A 25,120-nucleotide genomic window follows, 5' to 3' on the forward strand; every position below is an offset into this window, starting at 1 on the left:
ACATGTAGGAGCTCGGTGGAGAGGATGAAGAAGACGTCTTATCCACACAGCTGTATTATGTCTTATCCAAAAACATCACGTACACAGACATTAACATTTTGTGTAATCAGGGCCATTCCCCAGTTGTACATTGTGGGAAAGGTAACTGGAACAAAGTGACTCCCAGAGAGAGCAAAATTCAGAGAACTGCATATAAACTACACGACAACACAATAACAACGCACTGAGAAATTAGATTGGTTGGGTGGGAGGGAAAACGACAGGGTGGAGGAGAGAGAAAGATAACTGTGGAGAAGATGGAAAGAAAAAAAAGAGAAAGGCAGAAGGTCAAAGGGAAGCGATCAAGTCGGGGGGGGCAAACACACCTGAGGTGACAGAGAAGTTATGAATACCAGATAAGGAGAGAGACGAAGCAAAGGAAAACGAGGGATAAGAGACAGAGATACAGAGACACTAACTGGTGGAAAATTACGCGTTTCTTAAAATTTCTTGTTCGTAGAGTGAGTAATTTCTCTCACGTTTGAATGGTGCCCTCAATTCCATATCGGCTGCAAAGGTCAAATGATTTAATTGTGGTGTTGTTGTGTTTAGTTTTACCTGCCTTGCAGGTAAATAGATATTACTGTGTAGTTTGACTTGTCAGTAATTTTGGCAGAACAAACCTGCAAACATGTTCCGATTTGTTTTTAAAGCAAGTTCTGATAATGTGGTCAGTTTTTTTTATTTCAACAGAAACATTCTTCCCTTTGATTCCCTTGGATCAATACCCTCCCATATAGAGAGAAAAACAGCAGTTTCTAAAAATAAAATCATTTTTTAATAAAATCTATGGTTTGCTTCACAACCGCAACAAAATTGCCACAATCCCTCTCATCACCTTTACCTAGTACGTCCCAAACAACAAAAAGAACCAATGGAAAATATAATTTTGTTTATTTTTAAGAAGCACTGCCCACTAGTAGTTAGTAGTAGTAGTAGTTAGGTGAACAAATACAAAATCAGTCACCAGAAAGATAGAAATACATGTTCCAGTCATGCATCAAGGAGACACATAACAGGTAGCAAGCAGGAGTAGCTTGAGCAGTTGGCAGCAATTCAACATATTGTACATGATCTGGCAGGAACGGGGAGGCCCTGGAGAAACACAACAAAGTGCTCGGCAGGAATTTTGAGGCACCAGGGAAGAGACACAGGACCCCGAGCAAAGACTGTGTGGCCACAGAATAAAGCTGGTAAGCAGCCAAAATCTCTGCCAGCCCTGAGAGTAACATCACAAGCCAGCGCTTGGAGGATGCCATACACAGCACACAGTGTGCGTACCGACAATAAGTGTAGAGCCACATGGCACAGGACAGATCAGTCACATTCACTGTGGAAAACCCAGGGTACACTTTGTGAACAGATCATAACATAACAAATGTGTTAGAGATCAACAAAAAAGTGTGGACGCTGACATAAGAGGCTAGACAAAAGACTGTTCACCGGTTGATCTTACAGGCTGGTTCATTAGTGGGCAGGCAAGCCTTTATCAGATGAACAAACAGATCTAAGCTGCAGGCATTCGGAATGTTTTTTTAGGAAGGTAAAAGCTGCAGTATCAGGGAGAATAGCTGGAACGCTTTGGAAGATGTCCTCGATATTAAATAACAAAATGCATTGTTTGTCCATGCCCCCGCGTTTTCTGATCTGATGCCCCTACGAACATAAATCACTGCCGAAAAATGAGTGTTTTAGCATCTAATAGCATTGTGGTTAAGGTTTGGCTCGGTTTGGGCACAAAAACAATTCAGTTATTTAGGGTCATGGTTTGGGTTAGAATTAATGCAGGTCTATATCAATACATGTCTATGCACGCTGAACATAATGTATATAAACATGTATGCGTGCATATGGCCACTGTTCACTCAGCAAATGGGCTGTGCAGAAAGTCATCAGGTCATGTCATCAGGCGATCCAGAGAGCCAATTCACTGCCAGCTAATGGGCAGGTATGGTATAACTGAGTTGAGAAAATTCCCAAGCGCTGTGTGGTTGCTGTGTTCAGTGAGCTTTTTTTCATATATGTGGGGTGTATGTACTGTATGTAATAGCAGGTATTTATCTTGAGGATGATTTCACTGTAAGTCAGACACTGTGGCATTATCTCCAGAGTAGTTTTGTATGGTATTTCAAGGTGTGTTGGTGTATTCTAAAAGGCACACTGTGGATGCAGTCTTCCCTCTGTGTCTTGGTCGTTCCACTAAAGGTCTTTCTTTAGTGTCACACACATGCACATATACACACACAAACCCTGGCTCTTGCCACTAGGCCCTATAATTGTCCCCATAGGGACCCCATGACGACCTATCACCACCACAGGAGGCACAAAGAAAACTTCATTTGTTCTGCCCTCTTGCTGTCCCTCTCTATCTTTTTGATTTGACTTTTCTTCTTCTGTGGCTCTTTTCCCTGTTATTAGGCCTTTTCTTCCTTTACCCCCTGTCTGACATTTCTTTCTCCCCCTCTATCACTTTCTTTCTATGCCGTTTTTGTTCTGCCTTTTCCTCCCACCCCTTGCTCCCTGGAGACAGGCCTAGTTATGTGCAGTAGACTGCCTGGGTAAGGCCTTCGCCTCCTGTGGAGAAAAGATTCTCCACCACACACAGCGGAGATAGTGTATATGCATGCATCTAAAGGGAGGGAGGAAGGGAGGGAGGTAAGATATAAAAGATGGCATGAAGCCCCGTAAAAGGATAATTAAAACCACAAAATAGATGAGCGAAATTGAAAAACAATAATGAACGTATGAAACATAATGAAAAAAGTTAAAAGCAGCAATAATTGAAGAGCTCCTCTCATCCATATCCTGTACTGCAGCTTCAAGGAAGACTGAAAAATATGGGTGGTGGGTGAAGGTGGGAGGATGCCATAACTTTATTTTTGCTGTTTGTCAGTTTTAGATTTATTACTCCCTCCCTCTGCCTCATACTTTCTCTTTGCTTTTCCTCTGGGGACCTGAGCTAGCTGAAACTTCTCCAACTCTGGAGCTGTAATTGAATAGCAGAGAGTTCTAATGGAACATTAGGCTGTTCCCGTCTTGGCAGGCCCTATTGATTTTGACTTTGCAGCATTGTAAACAATCTGGGGTAAATGTAACTGAGCGGATGCAGACTTTGGTATAGGCTATAATTCCAGGGCTATTGCTGTGGAACTGTTGTGCTATGGCGAGACTAACTGTAACAGTGTGATTTTGTTTGACTTTAATAGCATGTTACTGGGGGCAGCTTGCACTTGCAACTTTCTCTAAAGAGTAATAGCAGGTGATTTTGGTTTGTTTGACTTTCTGTTCATGCCTTTTGTTTGTGATGATGAAAAGGATGCCACAAAGTCTAACTGTCAAGCACGCTTGATTTTAATTGCATGTCACCTGGGGTACTTATTGCTGGCAGATTTCTTATCAGAATAATAGCTTTTTTTTAAAATGTTATTTTCTTTTGTTTAGAGAGTGGCATGTTTTTATGTCCACAGCGTTCTTCGTCTTTTTGAAGGCAGTGCTTTTCATGTGCAGAAGTTCCAAGCAATCGTCACTCAACAGAAAGCGTCAGGAACATTGGATTCAAATTTCACGTCATCTTCTGCTGTGATGTGACACATGAAGAGTCTCTGCTGGTGAGGGACTCAGATGCAATTAAAGGGATTTTACATACTGTCAATGTATCAGTATGTGTGGTGAATTAAGATGTTCTTACTGAGATGATAAGGACTACATTACATGGACTCTATTTATATAGCTCCTGTCTAGTCTTACCAGCCATTTAAAGGGCTTTACACAAGCCTGAACTCACACATTCACACACACATTCATAGACCGGTGGCAGAGACTTGCCCGAGGATGCTGCTACATGTAGACCAGGCAAGGGATCGAACCGCCTGCCTTCTGATAAACAGATGACTGCTCTACCTCCTGAGCCACAGCTGCCCATGGGTAGGGTCTGTCAAGACTAGTGCGCTCACATTAACACATTTCACACATGTACCTTTGCAACAACCACTACTACTGTGCTACAGCGCTGTCTTTTCACCATTACACTTACTGCTAATAGCTCTAATATAAAGTGAAGTAGAGGGGAATATTTAACTTGACGATGATTCATTACAGCTTGTCATAAGTTATCCCCACATGGCTAACCCCGTAGAATGGGTCAGGGCTTAGGTCTCAAGGTTGTTGAACTAAAACATGACATAGCTGCAGCTGATCAACACTGAGGATTCATGTAATCTATCTGAAGTGTTGATACTTCATCCAGCTCCCATGTTTTACGAGGCTCATGACCTCACTCAGCTTCTACTCACTATCTTAAAATGCTTCAACACACAGTGAGCTGCTGCTTTCTTTCGCTGTATTTCATTTTTGCCCTTTCCTGTTTCTTAATAAGTGTAACTCACCAGCTACTGTAAACGAACACTCAACCTGTGGGTCTCCAGAGGCCAACGAATGTAAAGTGTACTTGATTTACACAGCATGTCACCTTTAGAGGGTGGCACTCGCTACATGCGAGCCTTCAGCCTGTGGAAAAGGACTACCTTAGACACCGTGTCTGTGATAATAAGCATCGACATCAGCAGATGAGAGCCCCACCAAGCAGACACATGCAGAGTGCTTGTCAGATGTCTAAGCTTTTTTCGTGTTCCCCACAACATTAAGAGAGATATCAAATAAGAAGTCAATGCTGTCACTGAAGTTAAATTGAAGATAATAGAAACAAGACGAAAGAAAAGTTTGACTGGGAGGTTGGCAGAGGTGAGTGGGGCCTGCTGGGAGTGGGGATCATTTGATCATTTTTCCAGAAGCAAGAGCTTCTATAAAGCTATATATTTTTTTTTATTCAAGACCTAGCGTGACTGGCAGGTGTGTAGCTGAGCACATATGTGTTTGACTGTCTGCACAGTTGTCTATTTGCATGTGCAAATGTCTTAAGATCCAGTGTGTCCAGTGTATGAGTGTCTGGCATGTACTTGTGTGCCAGACGTGGTCGCGACCCATGTAAAAATAGTCTCCATTAACATTTAACAACATTTTTCAGAATGTCAGGAGAATGAAAGTCACACTGGCCCTGGAGGGGGCGGAGGAAACGAGACAAAATGAATAAGAATATTAATCCCGTGCTCCAAAAGATCATTCCATCCTTCCCCCCAGCTTCTGTCTCAGAGGTCACATCATCCAAAAGCCACAACAAATCCCCTCATCACAAAACTTGACTGGAGAAAAAGGGCAAGTCATGCGTACCATGTTAAATCCAAGCATTTTGATAATGCTGTCATTAAAATGGATATTGCTTCAGCCAGAGTCCATCAAAATGTCAAAATTCCTTGTCACTTCCTTGTCAAGCCAAATTGCACAGATCCTTTGAGAGTTTCAGGCACCATACCAACCCTCCCAGTACAAACACTGGCCAACATAACAGTGTTGGACCCTCCATACTTACCTTTAGCGTGGACAACGTCACATTAAATTATCCTTCAATCCTTCAACCCATGTGTTGTAGATGAAACATAGCGTACAAGTTTCTCCAATGACACACACGGCACTCTTTTCTAACAAGAGGTAATACCATATACTCGGGCTGTTTTCTCAACCACAGAAGTTGTCAGGATGAATTTCATGTAAAAGAAAATACATGATTCATTACTTTGCACTTGTATAATGAGTTTTCTTTGCTTTGTGTTACTCTGCTTCTATTATTTAAACCTGTTCTAACAGAAAAAAAGGTGTAATGATTTATTTCTTACACCACCTGATGGAGATGCTCGTGGGATGATATGCCTTCTATAATAAACTCATTTTAAAAACAGGAATACCTGCTCTCGAACGTTTTTCCCTTCCTCGTAACTAATCCTGGCTCTGGCAGCATATCCCTCCACATCCATAAATGCCGCATTGCTGGCATAAAGACAGTAGTAACCATTGAGCACAAGGCCATCAGCTGTGTGCCAGCACTCCATTTAACATTTGATTTAGTGAACTACACATACTCAGGGTCATGGATATTTGGCTGGGTTTCTTCTTGAGTGCAGTTTTATTTTCAACTTTATCACCTAAACTCAAAGTTACTCTACACATTTAGCTCAATATAGCGCTGTGTTTTTTCTATCATTCTGTAACAACCGTGGCTTCAGCTATGACGGCCACAGTTTAAGGCAAATAAGGATTGTGAGGCCTTGCTTTAAAGTGCATAGAGCTGAGTTTTCGCTGCATATTCAAGTTTGAATACCCCCCAATCTTGGTGTCTGTGCAGTAATTGGTATAATGATCAGGCGAGCAGATAGCTTTGTACAGACAAATTTATCTTTTAGCCCACAGCTAGTTTCAATGATAGCATCAGTGGGAAATGAGGGCCTATATTAAGTAACGGGACAGTCAAGATAGAGATGTTTCATTCCACAGCCAGAGCTATGCATTTACTTAAGTGCTTTAAAGCATTTGTTCAGTGTAATCACCATGTCAAATTAAGTGTGTAGAATGTATGTTCTAACATGAGAGAGATTCATGTTAATTACACTGGCTTGCATAAACCCTCATTTGGGTGTGTCCCTGCTACTGTCCTGAGTACTTCACCGTTCAGTCCTCTGCTGTACTCATCTAACTGAGATTAATGTTTATTGTATTATTAGAATTTATTCTGTTTATGTTCTATTTTAATTTATTGGGTTCTTACATTTTGAGGCAATTTCTGCACCATAACAGTTTAAAGTACAGTATGTTTACGAGAACAAATAGTACACATAATCTTTATAAACACAAACAAAGCAAAACATATTGGTACCACAGTTTTTTTGTGTTTATGAGTGTACATGATGGAGAAAATATCTTGTTTTTGAAAGGAAAATCTGTCCAGTCCAGTTTAAGAAAAAATGTATTACAATGTGTTCACAGAAGTCACAGCAGGATAAAGTAGGTTCCTTTGAGAACATGAGTGCATACTGTATATCATGCTTAGGCTAAAGTGATTGGATTACATGTGTATGTTTTTGCATTTCCTGAGAGTCCATACTGACGCCTACAGCTAGACTTGTGTTCAGACTGCAGTGTCAATTTCCTCTGACCAAGGTGTTTTCATGTGATCCGTGGTCCGCCCCATGCTCGGCTCCACAGGCGCTCAGGACAGCCACCACGCTCTGTCTGAAGACAGACCCCAAGCTTCTTTAGGGCATGTCTGCCACAGGCAGGAGGTTTCACATTGAAAAGCTTAGAGAAGCAGCCGTGTGCTGCCCTTTAATGGAGGTGGCAAAGTTAAGATTTGTGTGGACAATACCAAGATTTAAACAGCATCAGAAGAGCTTTCAAAAAGATGTTAGTGTTTTACAAGACAAGTGGCTTCAAGGACGAGGACTAGTGCTCAGTTTGTCAAATGCACATCTTGTTAACTTCTCCACCTCCGATTAAGAGCAGCATACAGTCAGCTCCATAAACTTTTTCTCATCCAGAGACAGTCTGAAACGAGGCCAAATGACTGTCAGAAGGTCGTGTCACTGTGTTGGTCTGAGTGGGACATTAGTATACCAACACAGTGCAGAGTAAAAACATAAGGCAGAACATTCTACTGTATACTCGCTGCTCTCATATATCGTTTTCAGAAAGCCCACTGAGCTTTAATCACTTTCCAATGGAAGGATGGTGCGTTTTGTCTCAGCTGTCTGGGGAAAACCATGTCTGTGCTGTGCTCCAGTCGCTGCTTCAAAACACATGGATATTGGCTCGTACATCGTGAGACTTAGAATTATTATCAGTTTTAAAAAGCTCAAGTATAACAGATTATTATATCTCAGTGTACAACAGACTATTAAAAGTATTTGTCTAAATAATATGACTTTTTTCTCGTACATTTTTAGCTCTTTTCTCAAAATATTACATATTCTAATAATATTACGACCTTTGTCTTGAAATATTTAAATGTTATTCTCTTTTCCTTTTCCCTATAACAATGACGCTAATACTCCTTTGTAACTCTTCTCTCCTCTCACATGGCATCGCTTCTTTTATATGACAAATATCAAAAGGTTTCTTGACGTTGAGTGGTTTGAATTCCTTGTTCAGCGTGGCAAGATGATATCCTTTCTGCATATACACACACCTTTGAATGACAATAGAATCATGTAAGTTAATATAAGAAATTTACCAGCTCACTCTTTTAATATACAACTCACACACAGACACATTTATACGCAAATATCTGTCACAACTGACAGTGCATTCAGTCATGCTTTTGACAAAATACACTCAGAAATAACACTTTGTGTGCCGTACACACACAGTGAAATCTGTTTCTTTCTCACACACTTCTGCACACAAATATTGCATCAACAAATATATTGTACATATTTATTTGAAATGCATGTAAGCAATCTAGATTTTTACTTGCTCACGCTGAAAACTCACTCTCATTTACACCCAAAAATACACCCAAATGACATTGACAGTGCATTTATGCACACCAGAGCAGGCCTTGTCCCTGCCAGCATTATGTATTCACAGGTTGTTTCCAGGGGAACGGTCACAATCCACTCTGTGAAATGAATTAAGGGTGGACATTTGAATTAATTAACTGGACGGGAGTGTGGCATTACGCTGCTCTGGCCTTATGACATTAAACACACACTCACGCTCATATGCATAGACACACATGCTTGCACTGAGGAGACACACACAGATTAGATTTAATTACCAGTGTGCAGATCATTGGTACAATGTGGTTCAGCCTTAATTACATATTGTACTCTTCCTCTCTACGTGTGCATATGAGAGGAAGTGCATGACATAAAAAAGAGAGTAAGTGGATGGGTTGCATTTCAGTTACAGGGGCACAAAGTAAGCAGGTTTCATTTCCTGCTGCTCCGGTGTAACATCCACATATTACATCTTATGCTAACTCAGCTGGAAAGGTGAGCCTTCACAGTTGCAATACTTGTCTTGACTGAAATTCTCGACTGAAAATTCCCTTGAGGAATATTCTTCCAAACACTTGTGTTTTGAGTGCAAAACGCTCACCTCCTGCAGGCTTAAAAGGTGGCACTAAGGTTTGTAGTTTGCTAGAGACAGCTGGGATTCACAGCACTTCCAACATGGCAACTGTGAACCTGTTTCATAGCAAAAAAACGTATTCAACTGTAAACAGAAACCTCTGTACCACTCCTGCAGTACAACCCACAATAATCCACTGTGCACATGTGATGCTCCAAACACATAGCTGATAATCAAGCTGAATTCCCACTTGTCACTTGCCATGCACAGCTATGCTCATTATATTGGTCATGACAGGCAGACATAAACAGTTCAGTGACTGAGCTTAACAGTGAGTGGTTTGCATTGTTTAACTGGTTGTATGCAGTCAAAAAGTGGACAGACAAATGTTCATGCCAAAGTGAACGATAGTCCCTTTTAATAGTTGAAAGCAATGGTGCAAAGTTTCATTACCATGTGTAAGACAGGAAGTGGTTGATAATATTTTGCTAAGCCCTTGTTTAAATTACAGGCTGCAAGTCCCCCGCCGTCATTAAAAAGAGCCTCAGGATGAGTATCCTTGTTGATTTATAATCTGCATTATAAATACAGCAGAACTCCGGAGGTAAATTGAAGGGACAACACCTAATAGTTAAGTGCTCTAGGTCTGGTGAATAATATGAGGAGAGTACTGTGACGTCAGTGGAGATTAAGGAGCACACAGATTTGTTGATTAAGTAGCACACTCTGCCACTCTGGCTTACGTGTGCCTTCTTTCCACTGAAGCTGCCAAAGCAGTGGAACTGCAGTGTCGGGGTGGTAGGTTGCAGCCATTTTTCTGTACAAACAACTGGCAAATGAGGCAGTGTGTATGCAGCTCACCTAGCTTGTAGTCTTGGGATGGGTGGAGTCAGCATGATTGATTAACAGTGAGTTGAGCAGTGGATGGGAAAAGAATGGGCCAGGCAGATATGTCTGCTTTTGAGCAAGGCTCATGAAATCCCAGGAGTGGCAGTCTCCCTCTTCCACCCTGCCAACCTTAGTTCTCTGCACGAGGAAGAATTTCTTACCGTGTTTTGCAAGAATTCAAGAAGCTGCTTCTCTTCATTAAACACAGGGAGAGTTTTCTAAACTCCAAACTCTCATTCATAATACAAGTATACTACCTTCCCTATGTTTGTGAGACATGTTTAAGAGTGTTTCTTATTTGTCTGATTAGGTGGTTTTGCGTGTAAAATAGTTACATACTTGTTGGTTTGTTTGTTTGTTTTACCTCAGTTAAGTGAGTAACTGAATTTTTGTTTTTCCTTGATATTGCACGGCTCTTGATAGAGCATAGAATATGGCAGACTGGAGACTAGCAGTTGTTGTCAAGGTATGGCACGCTTTGCATGGAGGATGGAGGTACCTGTGTGAAGCAAAGGCCTCCAGCACTTAACCAGCATCCCCGTCCTTCCTAAAGCACCAAGTCCAGCAGCATTCTGACCTTTTCCCTCCTCACTGTCACATGGTATTCCTCCTGAGTGCCGGAGGTGAAAACTGCAATGGATGAGGTGAAGGAGAGTTCTTCCTGGGCTAGTTTAGATAGTTTAGAAATTACAAGAGAAAGGTACAAACAGAAAACCAGAATTGGATGGATAAAAAATTGGATGTGAGCCTTATGTTATGAAGAGGAGCAATTTTTCAACTGAACTGAAAGTTTCACTGCTACTGAGGCAGTAGATGTAACCAACTACCTGCTCATTCAGATGTCATTCTACTCTAGAAAACAAATGAAAGTATACACAAGTATGGAGGAGTACAACTTTCTTGTCTGCGGTTGGGTCCACGACTTTGGTACCAAAGTGCTCCAGGATGACTGTCGTTTTGTTTTTGCTAGGGTGCGTAGCTTTTATTTGCCTGTGGATTAACCGAGTAACAAGCTTTCAGCGCTGAGGTGCTGAATGTTGACGTTTACATTACTGTTGTTTGCCAGGTTAACCACTCGCAAAGGCGAGGTGAAATGCCACTACAGACGTGGACTGTCTCAAAACAAGACAAGACAACAGGTTATGTTGTTTACATTCAGCTGTCTTATGTAAAATCGTCTACACCGATTGAACAATTTTTTTTTTGCTTGTAGCTATTACTTTAAATCTATCACCAAAGATTTAAAACAATAGCTAATGTTACACCATTTCCATCACGAGCCAACTTGGCTGCTCCCGACCGTAGATAGTTAACAAGCTATTTTTGTCTGCCATTTTTCAGTCAATTTCTTGCATTTTTCACCCTTATGAACAACAACATTTGGTACTCAATAAATCTCCTCGTGGTTGCGCTTCCTATGCAGAAAATCACTTCCAGCCCTCCATCTGCAGTTTGCACCACAACAAAGGAGTGACGTGACGTCATCTGCAAACAACCTATTAAGCTTGCCTTGACAAAGAGGTACACTGTCTCTGGGGTCAGTGCAATGGCATAACAATACATTTGCCACTGAGAGAATGCCAGTCCTGTACTCAAATGTCAGCCTGGCACAGCTGAAATGATAACTGAAGATCCTTTTCTCCCAGAAGATTTTGGGGCCTGGCACAGCTGTGGAACAGAAAAGCCAATTATCACAACAAAACAATGGGAAGCCTCTATGGTGCTCTGCTCTAAAGATGATGTCTGGGAAGTCCAGTGTACCAGCCAAGACGCCCGTGCCTAAGTTGAAACTGTCAAACAGTTGCTTAGGACATCGGTCCTGCCATATGCAGCAGCATGCAACTTTGAGCCAGTATTCTGAAGTCACAACACAAGAGATTGAAAGTGACTCCTTGAAACTGTAAAGCCAAATGTACCCTGTCAAAGCCTGCAAGGGAGATAGCAAATATAAATTATTGATGGAACTCCTCTACAACAATCCTCCATGGTTGCTTTGAGTATGAACAGTAATTAAATTAAAGCTACCAGTCACATATGGGACAATGCTTCCCAACTCTGTAGCCATATCAGTTCAAGTCAAATCAGGACAGAAACAGAAATACCAGTTGTTGAATTGTAGCGTAAAGACACAGAACTGCAAGATACAACCAAAAACTTTAAATCTGTAAAATAATACAACTTTGAGGTGAATGGATTACTTTCAGCCAAGGACCTCTTACACAAATTAAAGGTAATATGTCTATCTTGCTGGTTGCTAGTGGTGTGTAAATGGCTATGATGTGAAGAATGAATTAATATGAATTATGAATGAGTTGGAAATCTCAGTAACTGATATCACACGTTCTTCTACACTTCTTACAGATATCTCCTATCCCGTCTTTGCAAACTTTGCAATGTAGTTCAGAGTGCAAATATGACCCACGTGTATTGGTGCATACCAGTGCATCACTTTGAGATGCTTTTGAGCTGGCTCACATCGCACTATAGAACAATGACTGACTGGCTGTCCCGCGCAGATCTTTCAGAGGGAGTACAGATATGTAGAAGTAAAGTGCGAGAAAGTAAGTAACACACAACAGAGGGAACTAAGATTAGGGACTAAGCACTGAGCGGAGATCAAAGCGAGATGTAACAAGAATGTAAATAAGCTGGGGGTCTTCAGTTGCCTGGAAAACTGAGCGTTGTAAATTAATTGAAGAGAAGACAGTTGAATGAGAGATCAAGGGGAAAGGAGAGAAAAAGAGAGATGAAAGAAGTGTGATTTTGTACTTTATCCTTTGAAATCTTGTGTCCACAGTCCTTTCTTGTCTCGTCCTAGTCCCATCCTTGGACACTGTATGCTTCTTGTAGAACTAGTGTATTATAAAACTTTGAGAATGATTTTGAGCGGTCTAATTCTTTCTCAGCTTTCTTATCATTATATTCCAAATACAGCCTTTTCTCTTCAGTTCTCACATTTGGAATCAGTCATTACCCTCCTGCCATAGTGCTCCATACACATTAGCTGCTTTCTATGCCCTCACCTACAGCACCTCCTGAAGGAAAACTATGCTGCAGTTTTAAGTGCTTAGTTTTATATATAGAGTAAAGTCTTTTCAGATTGGCCTCTCGAGGACAGAGGGACACTATAATTTTTGTTTGTCTGTGCTTAAATAAATAAACAACTTGACGTATTAGCTAAAGAGCCAGATATTTCTTTCAGTCTTTGGTAGGGACCGAAACAGAACTAAAAAGAGAGAGAAGATTGGACTTGTTTGACATCAGAGAAGCAGCAAGAAAAACAGCATGTAGCTTGATTTGGCTCATCTTTCTTCTTCTCAAAGTGTGTTTCTATGCATTTAGTCACAGTATCTCTCGATGACATAACATTCTTTGGCTCGAGGTACCAAACTAGCCTTTTGAAACCCCCATACAGCACACCAACTAGGTGATGGCTTCAGACTGCAGTGCATCACACTGTGTGTGTGTAGGCAAATGATCCCGTAGTCCAACATGTGTAACCTCTCAAAAGTATTTGAGGTGGTTAACCCATTAATTGTTGACCATTGACATGCCTAGTTTACATCTCACTGCACCACTCAAACCTATCTTTGTGGACTGATGGAGACGAAGTCATTCCTCTCATCTTTCTAGCCTCTTTAGCTGCCGCTGGTTGATGCAGAGCAGAAATTAAGTTGTGGCCAACCTCTCATGCTGGCACATAATGGCACCACGTTCAGTGAATATTGTAGAAAATGAACACATTCTAACAGGTTCATTTAGCTCCATGGGCTGGAACCGTTCTCTGTCCCTTCTATCTCTATGTCTTATCCCTCAAATGAATTCCCAGTTGTCCCTCTCACACCCTCCTCTCATCCTTGTCAACCATTTCCCATGTCCCATTTTATGCAGTGTTTTGCCATCAAGAGAATCCACTTCATCTCTCTCATGTCCCACCCTTGTAAACCATCCTCGGTAATTATGGAAGCAGCTACACGGCTGGGGATTTCATCACATGGCTGAGAGCTCTGCAGAGATGCCAACATCAGGAAATCCCTGTCACAGCAATGAGACACTAACAAACCACAAGACATATTGAACTGCTAGAAAATGAGCCAAAAAGCCCCGAGGAGCTGTGATTAAAGCCTCAATTCGGAAACCAAATGCAAACACAAAGGTTGCCCCGCTAAAGAATGTTAGAGATGAGGTCTGAAAAAAAAAAATATATATATATATATATATATATAATTTTTTTTTTTCCTTCCCTTGATTGTCTTCATGCAAAGAGTGATAAGATTGACAGAATTTCATACACAAAAGAGCTAATTGTTACAATTCATTGTGTTTTGGCACAGCATAAATTCTCAAGAATCCAGTAAGAAAAACACTGTGAAACTTTTAGTCCATCTGCAAGTTCTGAAAAATAAAAAAAATAAAAAAAGTCTGCCCAATTCCATCTTCAAAGTGTTTCTAAGCAGACAAAGAATTGCGCAGCATATTTTTTTCTTGTACTATTTAACAGGATTGGGCCTTTATAGAAAATAAGAACATGAAAACTCCCACCAGCCTCAAGCCCCCAGTGAATAAGAGTATTCAGTTTGAAGCAGCCACATCCCTTCCAACACTGCTCCTCTGGGGGAAGAGAGAGGCCCCAGCATACATTATTCAACAGCTATGACTATGGGATAACAAGCTGGTGAGGCTGAGCTGGATAAAAGACACATAAGTGTTGAGAGGATATATATACATATACACACACATATATATATATATATACACATATATTACTGACATCAAAAGAAAGGCACGTAACACATGTTCATGCATTCATGCGTTCATGTCATATTCCGTACATCACTAAGTGTCAAATCATAAACCATGTTGAAAGTGTGTCCTTGTCAATTATTTCTATTTTTTTTCTACAACTGCACTCCCTGTGATGTAGATCAGGTTTGAAACGGATAACCTTGAGGCAAAGGATAAAGCCAGTATCTTCTTGTGTTATATTTCCCCCAGCAGTGATAACTGTGATCTAGACTAGCGCTGAAACCGGCAGCCTTTAGGCTAGTAATAGACCGGTAACGTAAGTGTTACTTATATCTGCTAGCTATGATATCTACCTGATCTGTCTTGCATTGATGGGATGGATTGTGCTGACTTTGTAGAGGTGACAGGGTTAAAGAGAAGAGTATGTATAGCCATTAAAAGAAAAATGGGTTTTAAACACACACACACGCACACACAAGCGCCCATATACCCACGGGTTCAGTACAAATGAAAAAGGATCTGTTATGATCCCCTGGGGAATTGGATGGAAGAGAAACAGGAAGGAGCTCGGAACAAAGACTGATATCAAAGCAATGAAATATTTTTGAGGAATTGTATTAACTGTTAAATGACGTTTGAAATACATGACATCATTCCAAAGATTGCTATTTGGAGGCCATGGCTCTGGAGCACCGTCTCTAAGCCAAAGTGCCAGTGGACAAAACAGAACACCAGTCATGTTAGAAGGAATGTGTAACAAACACAGAAAAACAAATTTGAGAATAGTCATCTTAAGTTGTACCATTCAGGAGCCTGCAAGTCAGTGTTGGCGAGTGTGTGTGTGTATGTGCGTGTGTGTGTGCGTCAGCCAGTGCAGGCCTAGGAAGCTGACCCTGATCAATAATCTATTAGCAGCGAGACATGTCTGCGTGGGCAGGCATAAATATATATATATATATATATATATACACACACACACACACACACACACACACACACAAATACACACACACACACAGACAAGCACAAGCACATGTATATTTAGACACATGTAAGTGAACAAGATCAACTATTGTGTGTACATTATGTAAACTTACTGTCTCCAGCACAGGGCAGTCACCTTCCACACGTACACACATGCAAACAACTCTTTCACACAAACTTCTCCAGAGTTAACTTATTCCTCTTTCACCTCAAGTATTTGTACCATAGGGGAATATTTCACGGCAAACGGAGCATCGCGACTTTATCTGCTCTGCTCTCCTCCTCTGTCCTTTCTACTTATCTAGTCTCTTTTCCTCTCCTCAACCATGCTAGAGGACACGGCACCTGAGGGAAAATGTGCCTCTATAGAGACAAACATGGCCATGATGTAGCCATAGACGTCTGTCCGTGTTGATTCAGTTGCTTTGTGTGAGTGTGTGAATATGTGTGTGTGTGTGTGTGTGTGTGTGTGTGTGTGTGTGTGCTTAAATAATTGTACATGTAAATGTGAGTGTGTTGTGGCTCAACCTGAGTACCACCTTGTTTCGAATATATCCCTGGCTTCTCCCCCTGCATAGACTAAGAGGACATAGTATATGAATAGGTGGGTGGATGTTTGTCACGATCTGTTTCATATAATTGGCTCTGGTAATATGGTTTCTAAAAAATGTTCTTATTGTACGATTGCTAAGTACTTAACATTACATTATTTAGATCCCTCCATTTCATTAGTCCATGTGACCCGTCTGCCTGGAGCCTTACTTGCCTACTCGTGTATTTGTTTGCGTTCTTGTACCTCGGTTTTAATTAGGCCAAATTGTCTTCACAAGACTTAATAGATTAATAAATTTTTTCAAGTTAAGTAAATGTTGGGTTTGGTGTTACATACAAGCATTCCAACAAATACTGCAGCTGTCTTTCTTTGATACTAGTCCGACTTCCGTTAATAAGTGAGACTCGCAATCAGGAAAATAACTACCAGATGGGTTAAAGAAAGTTCTATGCAGGTGATAGTATGCACAAATTTGTCTCTCCTTCTCTCTCTGTGCCTTTTTTTTCTCTCTCAGTATTTACTATTTCTTATCTTATCATGTCCTGACAGGCTTTGTTCAGCCTTGGCAGAAACTCTCACACAAATATTTGACTAATGCCACAACAGGACTAACAGTATCCTCAGATTGTGCGTTTAAGACCATTATATAAAAATGTTCCTGAGCTCTAATCTGAAATGTTACGTAAAAGCCCTGCAGATGTATTTTATCTCAGAGCCCTCAGGTTGGAAGGTATCATTTGTAAAACCTCGCTTCCAGGATAGTTTTTGCAAATCTCTGGAATATGAAATACATGGGTAGAGATTCCAAGCAGAAAATGCTCCTTTCACTCAAAGAGTAACTGAAGCACAGTGTGTGTGTGTGTGTGTGTGTGTGTGTGTGTGTGTGTGTGTGTGTGTGTGTATATATATATATCCCCCCCCCCCCCCCCCCCCCCCAGGACAACCTTAATTACACATAGTACTAGTAATACTGCATACATACATACATACATATTTAATAGATATAATATAACAGAGACCTCAGATGTTGTTCCTGTAATCTGCTGAAGCTACTTGCCCCCAGTACTCAGATCACCACTGGTACCACTGGTGCCTTTCCTCCCCACGTCTTCTCTAGCTCCTCTCCCAGCCCTTGGTATTTCCTTCCTTCCTTCCTTCCTTCTTTCCTTCCTTCCTTCCTTCTTCACCTTCGCTTTTCTGGGGCCCTCAGAGTTGACGAACTTCTCTCTGTGTTGCCTTGGTCTTGGCTTCTAGCCTCCTTCTCCATGCTTGCTCCTTGTGGCTGTTCATGCTGTTCATCTTATAGCTGAGCATCTCTAGAATCACTGTTGCTGTGTGTTGTATTGTACATCAGCTGAGTCGTCTCTGTAATGGTCACAGTAGGTATAGTTCGAGGGTGACAGGTGCTTTGCTTGGCCATGATCTTCAATCTGAGGTCAGTTGCCCTCGTGTGAAGGGTGTTACTGGGGCTTGGTAATCTCGGACTGTGGGGAGGATGATTGTACCTCCCCTCTGACCTGTCGCCCTGGCTCCCCCTTGCCATAGTATTGTTGTTGTACCTTTTCAGTCTCTAGTTGTGATAACCTTTATGTCATAGCATAACTCCATTCAAAACCAATATAACAGCTCTTACTTTTAAAATCACACACACACAAACAGAAGTGGCTAACTTCAATCATCTCCTGTGGTATTTTTCTGCAGCTGGCAGTTTTTCCTCGAGCTGTGTGACTTTGTTGACTTGTCCCTTAAGCACATACATTACCGTGGAGAAGCAGAGAGTAGAGGGCTGATGTAGCGACTTCTTTTTATAGATCTATTTGGTGCGTCTATCTCCAAAACAAATGCTCTATGGTTTACCCTCCTCTGCTTTCCATCTCTATCTTGCTCTCCCTCCTTTTTTCCTCTCTCCTCATTTAGATTTATTGCACTGCAAGCCTGAAGCCGTGAGGTCTCTGCTTACCTTTGCTTCTCGTTCCCACCCTCTAACTCTCTCTCTCTCTCTCTGTGCCCCTTTTCCTCCACCCACCCCCTCACTCAGCTTCTTTTTACCCCAAGCCCACCACTCCCACCTCATCCATCTCTCTTACTGTTTCTATCTTTCTGTATCCGTTTCCACCTTACCACCCTCTGGTAAAGAACAATCCATTCTTTGGGAATCGGTCTGGCAGAAAGAGCAATGGGACTTTGTGGCACAGTGGAGCCTGTAACCCCCAAAAACTCTACTAGAACACCCATTAAAAGATTTGTCAGTGTCTTGCTAAAAACCCATATCTCCACTCAGGAAACTTTTTAGGAATAGGAACAAAATCAGCATTCGTACTGTAAATCTCCATAAATTCTTAACACTGTAAAGTTTTTAGTGGTTTTGCGGCAGAATCAGGTTATGGTTTCCTTTTGTTGGAAATGTTGATGAATTACAATAAAACAAAACATGTGAGAAAGCAGGTTTTTGCAGGATTTTACCTGTGCCACACTGCAAAATTATAAATCTTTGGATGAATCATGAGGAGATCGCCAGAAGCTTGTGAAGAGAGTAAATTATTTTTCTTCATGTAGGAGAGCTGCATCAATAATTTCAATTGTTTTAGGTTATTGTCTGTAGACTTGCAAATAGCACGCACCTATGTGGTGAAATAATAACACTTTGTTGCGTCTCATTAGATTCCTGTTTAGCTGAAACAGCTGTGAATTATTGACATGCTCACATATATAGATATAAAACGATGCTGCGTTTGTTGATGTTGTGGTTATGTGGCTTGCACAGTAACCATTTGGCCACCAAGACGCTCCCATCACCAATATTTTCAGTTGAATTTGAGTATGCCTGAAGACAGATTTATCAACCAGAATTAGAGAGATCAGACCAAAGCCTGTAACCTTGTACCGAAAAACAGCCTAGAGTAAAATATTCCAATTATCAGAGATTCTGGTAGCTTATGGTCAAAAATCTTTGTAACAAAGCAGCACATAACAGTGATATCTATGCTTTACTGCAGATAATATTGTATGCTTCTTGCAATCATGCAGGCCTGGAGGGCCCCTGAGGTACAAGGGTCCAAAACATGAGCAATTGCAGGTCAAAATTGTTTTAACCGGCAATCTGCATGTCGTCTCCATCCCCTCTGAGATCAGGTGACTACCCCCTTGCTAACCAGTTGTAGGACTGTAACCACGGTTTCCAGTAGCAGACCTGAGATAAGCTAATGGAAGCCAATGTAGCTGCTCAAATAGATTAATTAATTCAATGTTAGATAAGGTTTTACTCTCACTTTAGAGACAGCAACATTAGGCAATTTGATCATGGAACTGTAATTGTAGTTTTGCTGTAAAGCTGGCTTTCAAATTAGGGTTTGGATTGTATAATTTAACGTGCCAGCTCCATAAAACTCAAATGATTTTGTAAAGAGCCTATGAATACATTTCATTTTCGGCAATTCAGTCAAGCCGTATCAAGGCTGGTGTTTAATGTTTCTGACGTAGATGTCTAAAATAATTGCAGTAATTCACAGAGGGCCCTGTACTTCAATCTATCTTATGCTTGGGCCTTAAAATTTTGCACTGTGCAAGTCCACACACACACACACACACACACACACAATATGTCTTGACTGTCTCCGTCTCATGCCATCTGTCGCATTGAGATTTAAATGTATTAAACTGATCTCAAAGCTGTTGACACAAGGCTTGTACAGAACACTGATGACATGTTAAATAGACAATGAGGCTCCTGAATGCACATGAAGACCCTTCAACATATTAAACCAAAGTACCCAGAGAATGAGCTTGTGAGCAAGTCTGCTTTATTTTTTGCTGTTGCATGGCCGTGGGGACCGAAAACAACAAATTAGCACCGCACACCGACAAACACATCACTTATTTAATAGTCCTTGCTAATTAGCTGAATTAAAGTTGAAAGAGGAATGGAGGGGCACCCCAGGCACTTTATCACACACTGTTTGATTGGTCTTCTCTTTAAGCTTTGACTATATATGTTCTATGTACTTGCCTTTGTTGATAAATTTAAACAACTTAACAATTTGCTGTCCCTGTCTACAGCGGTGAAAGAAGTACTCGGATCCTTTACTTAAGTAAATGTAGCAATACCACAGTGTACAAATACTTAATTAATTATTTTACAGATGTAAAAGTACAAAAGTTTTAGCATCAAAATATTCTGAAAGTGAAAGTGCTAATTATGCTAATGGCCTATTTCAGAGTGATTTATTTTATATAACTAGATTATAATTATTGATGCATTAACGATGCATCACTTTAATGTTGCAGCAGGTAAAAGCAAAGCAAGTATTAATTAGCTTCGAATATCACCCGAGGGATAGGTAATTTTTTTTTTTAGCCACACCCAACCAGAATTGTAAATAGCGACATATTTGATTCCTCTACTGCTGAGCCCAATCTGACTCTACCCACAGAGTCAGGCTGAGTGGCCGACAGACAGGTAAACTAGATGAGGAGATGGTGGCTTTTGGACATTCAGAGAGACGGGAAGAGAATAGACAGACCAGAGATAGGAGAGCTGAAAGCTTTTTATTAGATTGACAGCTAAAAGTATCTCCTGTTAAGCAGGCAGACAGGCAGTCACAGAGATATAGTCAGGAGAGCTAAAAGCTGCTATTAGGCTGATGGCAAAGATGAATCAACCAAATGTATCTTGTATGAGGCTTGAGTACATGGCTATTGAGATGGCTACTGCAGGAAGTTAGACAGTGAGTGAGACAGACCAAAAGAGACAGACAGGCGAGCTCAAAGCTGTTATCAGTGCGATGACTAAACACAAATAAACCAATCACATCACTTATGAGCCTTCATTCCAGACCTGTTTAGGCTGACAGTCAGACAGGCGGTCATTTCGCGACAGCTAGTGCAACAGGCAAGCTGAAAGCTGTTATTAGGACCCATCTGTACTGGTAGCTGGTGGCTGTGATGATGAGCCACCAGCCCGCAGCTTATTATTACCTGACTAATTACACTGGCTACCTTGGGCTGATGTCCCTGTGCCTGTATTTATAATCAAAATGAAATTAAACTATTAACTGAATTAATGGTGCCGTGGTGTATGTTGTGTCAGCTCACAAGAGAGAGAGCGCGATGTGTGTGCCTTTATTTGTGCCTCTGCATTTCATATGATGAGAGGAGATTTATGAGCAAGACGCTAAACACGAAAGCCAGAGGGACGATGCAGAGAGCGGGAGAGGGAGACTAACGGAACTGAGCATAAAGCAAACATCACAAGTAATGTATGGTACATGTGAGGAAATGCTGCATGCTCTCACCAAACCATATTTGGACATTTTGTAAATGATTTCTCTTTATGGTGTCACTTTTGGCTTGTGTGCAACCATGTACAACACTATGAAAACCTTTGATTGTAGGAAAATGTGTGCAGTGTCCCTATATTTAAAAAGTTTCATTGCGTTTTGCCCCTTCATACGACCCCAGCCTTTTGGAACAGCTGTAAACACTTGTGTCTCCCACACTCAGCTTGATTCTGCAACAGCCAATTTGTTCACCAAAACTAGTTCAATCCAGCTGTATGACATATGTTGACAAGTGAATTTATGTCCCAAAATATTTGATAATCTAGTTTTGAATCTATTTTACTGTTGGTTATCATTATTCCATTTGTGAAACTTCTTTCAAAATGAGCTTGTTTGAAATATGTAACTCTGCACACATCTCCCTGCGGCTGCCTGAGGCTGATTTTGTCTGTAGACTTGACATTTCTTAGTATAATACATATAACATAGGGTAGCTGATGTGGAAATGTGTGATGTGTTTTATGTGGAAGTGCTGTAGGGCTCTTTCATATTGTATTGTTGAATCAGTGGATTTATGCATAATTATTGTGTGTAAATGTGTTTTTGGAAGATGTGGGGCTTATCAGAGATGGACACATCTGCAATCATTGTGAGGCTGCTGTAAATTGGCCACAGCAACACTGGTTGGCAGTGATTTCAGAGCGTGTGTATATGGTCATCATTACTATATAGGACAGCTGTACTCTGCAAATGGAATGAAAATATATCTGAGCCATATTGTCATGCATCAGTAGTATAAATTAGGTTTAATGTAAACAGCAAGACAACTGGACACACAAAACACTTTGTACTTCATACTAACTTTGTCCACACACACATAGGATAACAGGATCTCCGGAGCACTGTGGAGTCCACTGAGCTGCACTCATCACGCTAGATGCTGCAAAAGATGTAGATCAGGTAGGAACACTATCTGCACACAAGTGCCTCTGTATACTTCCTTTACAAGCACTTAGCCAGCGGGACCACTCGCCTCCACAACCTGACAGCAGCGCTCGATGATGAAGACATGAAGAGCCTAAAGCCACTGTCCACCACTGCCCCCAGCAAACGTAGGCTAGCATAATGTTTATTTATTGATTTTTAAAACGGCATTGTTATGTCTCAAGTCTCAAGTCTTCTTTAATTTGGAATAAAAGTAAAATATAAACAAAAATAGCCTACTTTTCAGGAATGAATATCTTAACATTACATGCCTTGATGATGTCATTCTTTCTCCTGTCAGAGATATTGAAATCTAATCTAACAGAAACAATGACACACACACAGACACACACATACACACAAACTTTCAACAATGTACTATAGTTCAAACGCCGATTGCATTTCTAACATCGAACAATGCTAAAGATGATGCATGTGTCACCCAGTGGACTAAGATCTAAGCAATGGAACTGTTACCATGGAACTGTTACCATTCTGCAGTGCAAAAACCTTTTTCAGCACTCCAAAGGGACAACCAACATCAAAATAATATTTAAATGCACATATATCAAACCATCATCAAACATCATGCACACTTCACTGAACATCAGAGCTTCAAAGAAGGACTTTTATGGGGAGAAATGAAGCTTTAATGTCTCAGAAATGCAGCTGAATACCTTCGAAACACAGTTTGTACAGATTGGAGGGATACAGGAACATACTGTGGTCAGCTTCATCAGTGCTTTAGTCATGTTGTTTGTGTAGTAGTGATTACCAAACAAACACATGGCAACACATGAGGTGAAGTGAGACCCAAAAAGGAACCATCAGGCTCCAGGATAGATGTGTGTGTTTGTCAAGGCCTGTTCTTCATACTGCAAAAAAAAGTCCTGAACTAATCACAGAGCAGCCAGCATGTTTGTGCACAGTGCCCGTTGCTTGACACAGAGAATGTGTCATAAAAGCTCTCCACATCATTTTGTTTTCCGCAATCGTGGTGAAGACTGCACACTTGAGGATTATGGATTTTACAATCTGGTTACCAACAATATGTGCAATGTCTGAATGGATTTCATCAGGCTATTGTGTGCCAGCTTGAGCATAAGCGAGCACAGGCGCCGTCCATTCTTCCACGGTTTGGTGTGATGACGCATTCTGCATACGCTATCTTCTTAGGGTGAAAATTATTAACCAAGGTGATAAGGAACGTTCTGATTTTGCGCCTGATGATGTGAACAGTGATTATTGTCGATGGCCTCGAGGTAGAATAGACAATATTCTCATCAAGAAAGACGAGACATAATTGTTACCTGTTCCTACATTTCACAGAGGCACCACCGATAACATTGTTTGGCTTCAGTCAGCTGTTGTGTAAATAGACATTAGCAGCTGTTTAATATGCAGCGATTATTTATAGCCCATATTTCCATGCATATGCATATGAGCTTAATCAAATAAATATTTCCATCTACGGTCGCACTTCCAAATGACAGAGTCCTGCACTAAGTGAATGGGATCAGCCCTGTTCATGCACACTGCCCATTGAGCTGGAATGATTCAAAGCACATTACATCTGTCATGCTTTACAACGTGCACATCGTTTTAAACAGAGTGGAAAGATAATATAGTGAAGCCTATCACACGGCCCGTTGAAAATAATTAATCCAGCACACATGCGTTAGGGAACAGATTAGAGAGGCAATGCACAGTAAACCATGTGGAGCACTCAGTTGTTTGGCAAATTTGTTACCTGACTCTGTATGAGTGGGTGGCATGTGTCTGCGTGTACGAGCACAGAGGCTGGGGTGTGTGTGAAGTTGCACCTGAGATCTCATTTGGATGAGTGTGCGAGTGTGTGCGCGCACAAGTGTGTTTACATGCACAATATCTGCACGTGTGTGCCTACATGTAGTGACACGTATCTCATTTTTGTCACTGTTGTACACTTTTCGTGTGTGTTTTCTGTGCGTCCATAACTTTGTATTCCTCTCTCACGCTTGCGCGGTGGTTCGTGTTTGTGTTTGTGATCAGCCTGTCCCGGGAGTCCCTGGACGCTCCAAAGTAGAGCACAGACAGGTGTGACATATTAGAAATTTGGTCCCGACTCGCGTAAGCAGACCACAAAACAATGAATATCCATCCATAACAAATAGCAAAACAGAGAGAAAGAGGGGTGAGTGAGGGAGATTGAGAGTGAAGAAAGAGGAGGGGAAGGGGGAAAAAAAAAAGGATTTTTCCATTTCAACGGATCAACGACTTTCCAATTTTGACGCAATTCTCATTTGGAATTCAGACTGGAATGCAGCAAGATATTAATTTGGGGAAATCAACAGAGAAATTGGGTCACCTGTGAGCTATTCATTTCACGCCACCAAAACAAATAAGCAATTTAGAAGAGAGAGAGAGAAAGAGGGAGAGAAGTGAAGGGAAAGAGAATAAAAAGAAAATTATGTAAGTGCACAGATATAATGAAAGAGGGAAGGAGAACGGAGGGAAAAGTTGGTTAAGAGAGTGAGCGGGATGATTTTGCAGACTATTGTTCACAGCAGAGAAGACAGAGAAAGACGAGGGGCGGTGGCGGTGGCGGTGGGGGACAGAGAGAGACTGTGAGATGTTAGATTGAGTTTGGAACTTAATGAAAATGGCAGACATGGGGTTTGCATTCATTGCGACACACATCCACTGAATGTAA

General features: G+C 41.1%; 1 protein-coding gene across 1 annotated transcript in view; it reads left to right on the plus strand.

Moving 5' to 3' along the window:
* The window catches only part of sgcz (sarcoglycan zeta), a 318,295-nt gene that overhangs the window by 223,158 nt on the left and 70,017 nt on the right, over positions 1-25,120 (plus strand). The window lies entirely within an intron of this gene.

Source organism: Chaetodon auriga, chromosome 4 (genome assembly GCF_051107435.1).
Source record: "Chaetodon auriga isolate fChaAug3 chromosome 4, fChaAug3.hap1, whole genome shotgun sequence".
NCBI lineage: Eukaryota > Metazoa > Chordata > Actinopteri > Chaetodontiformes > Chaetodontidae > Chaetodon > Chaetodon auriga.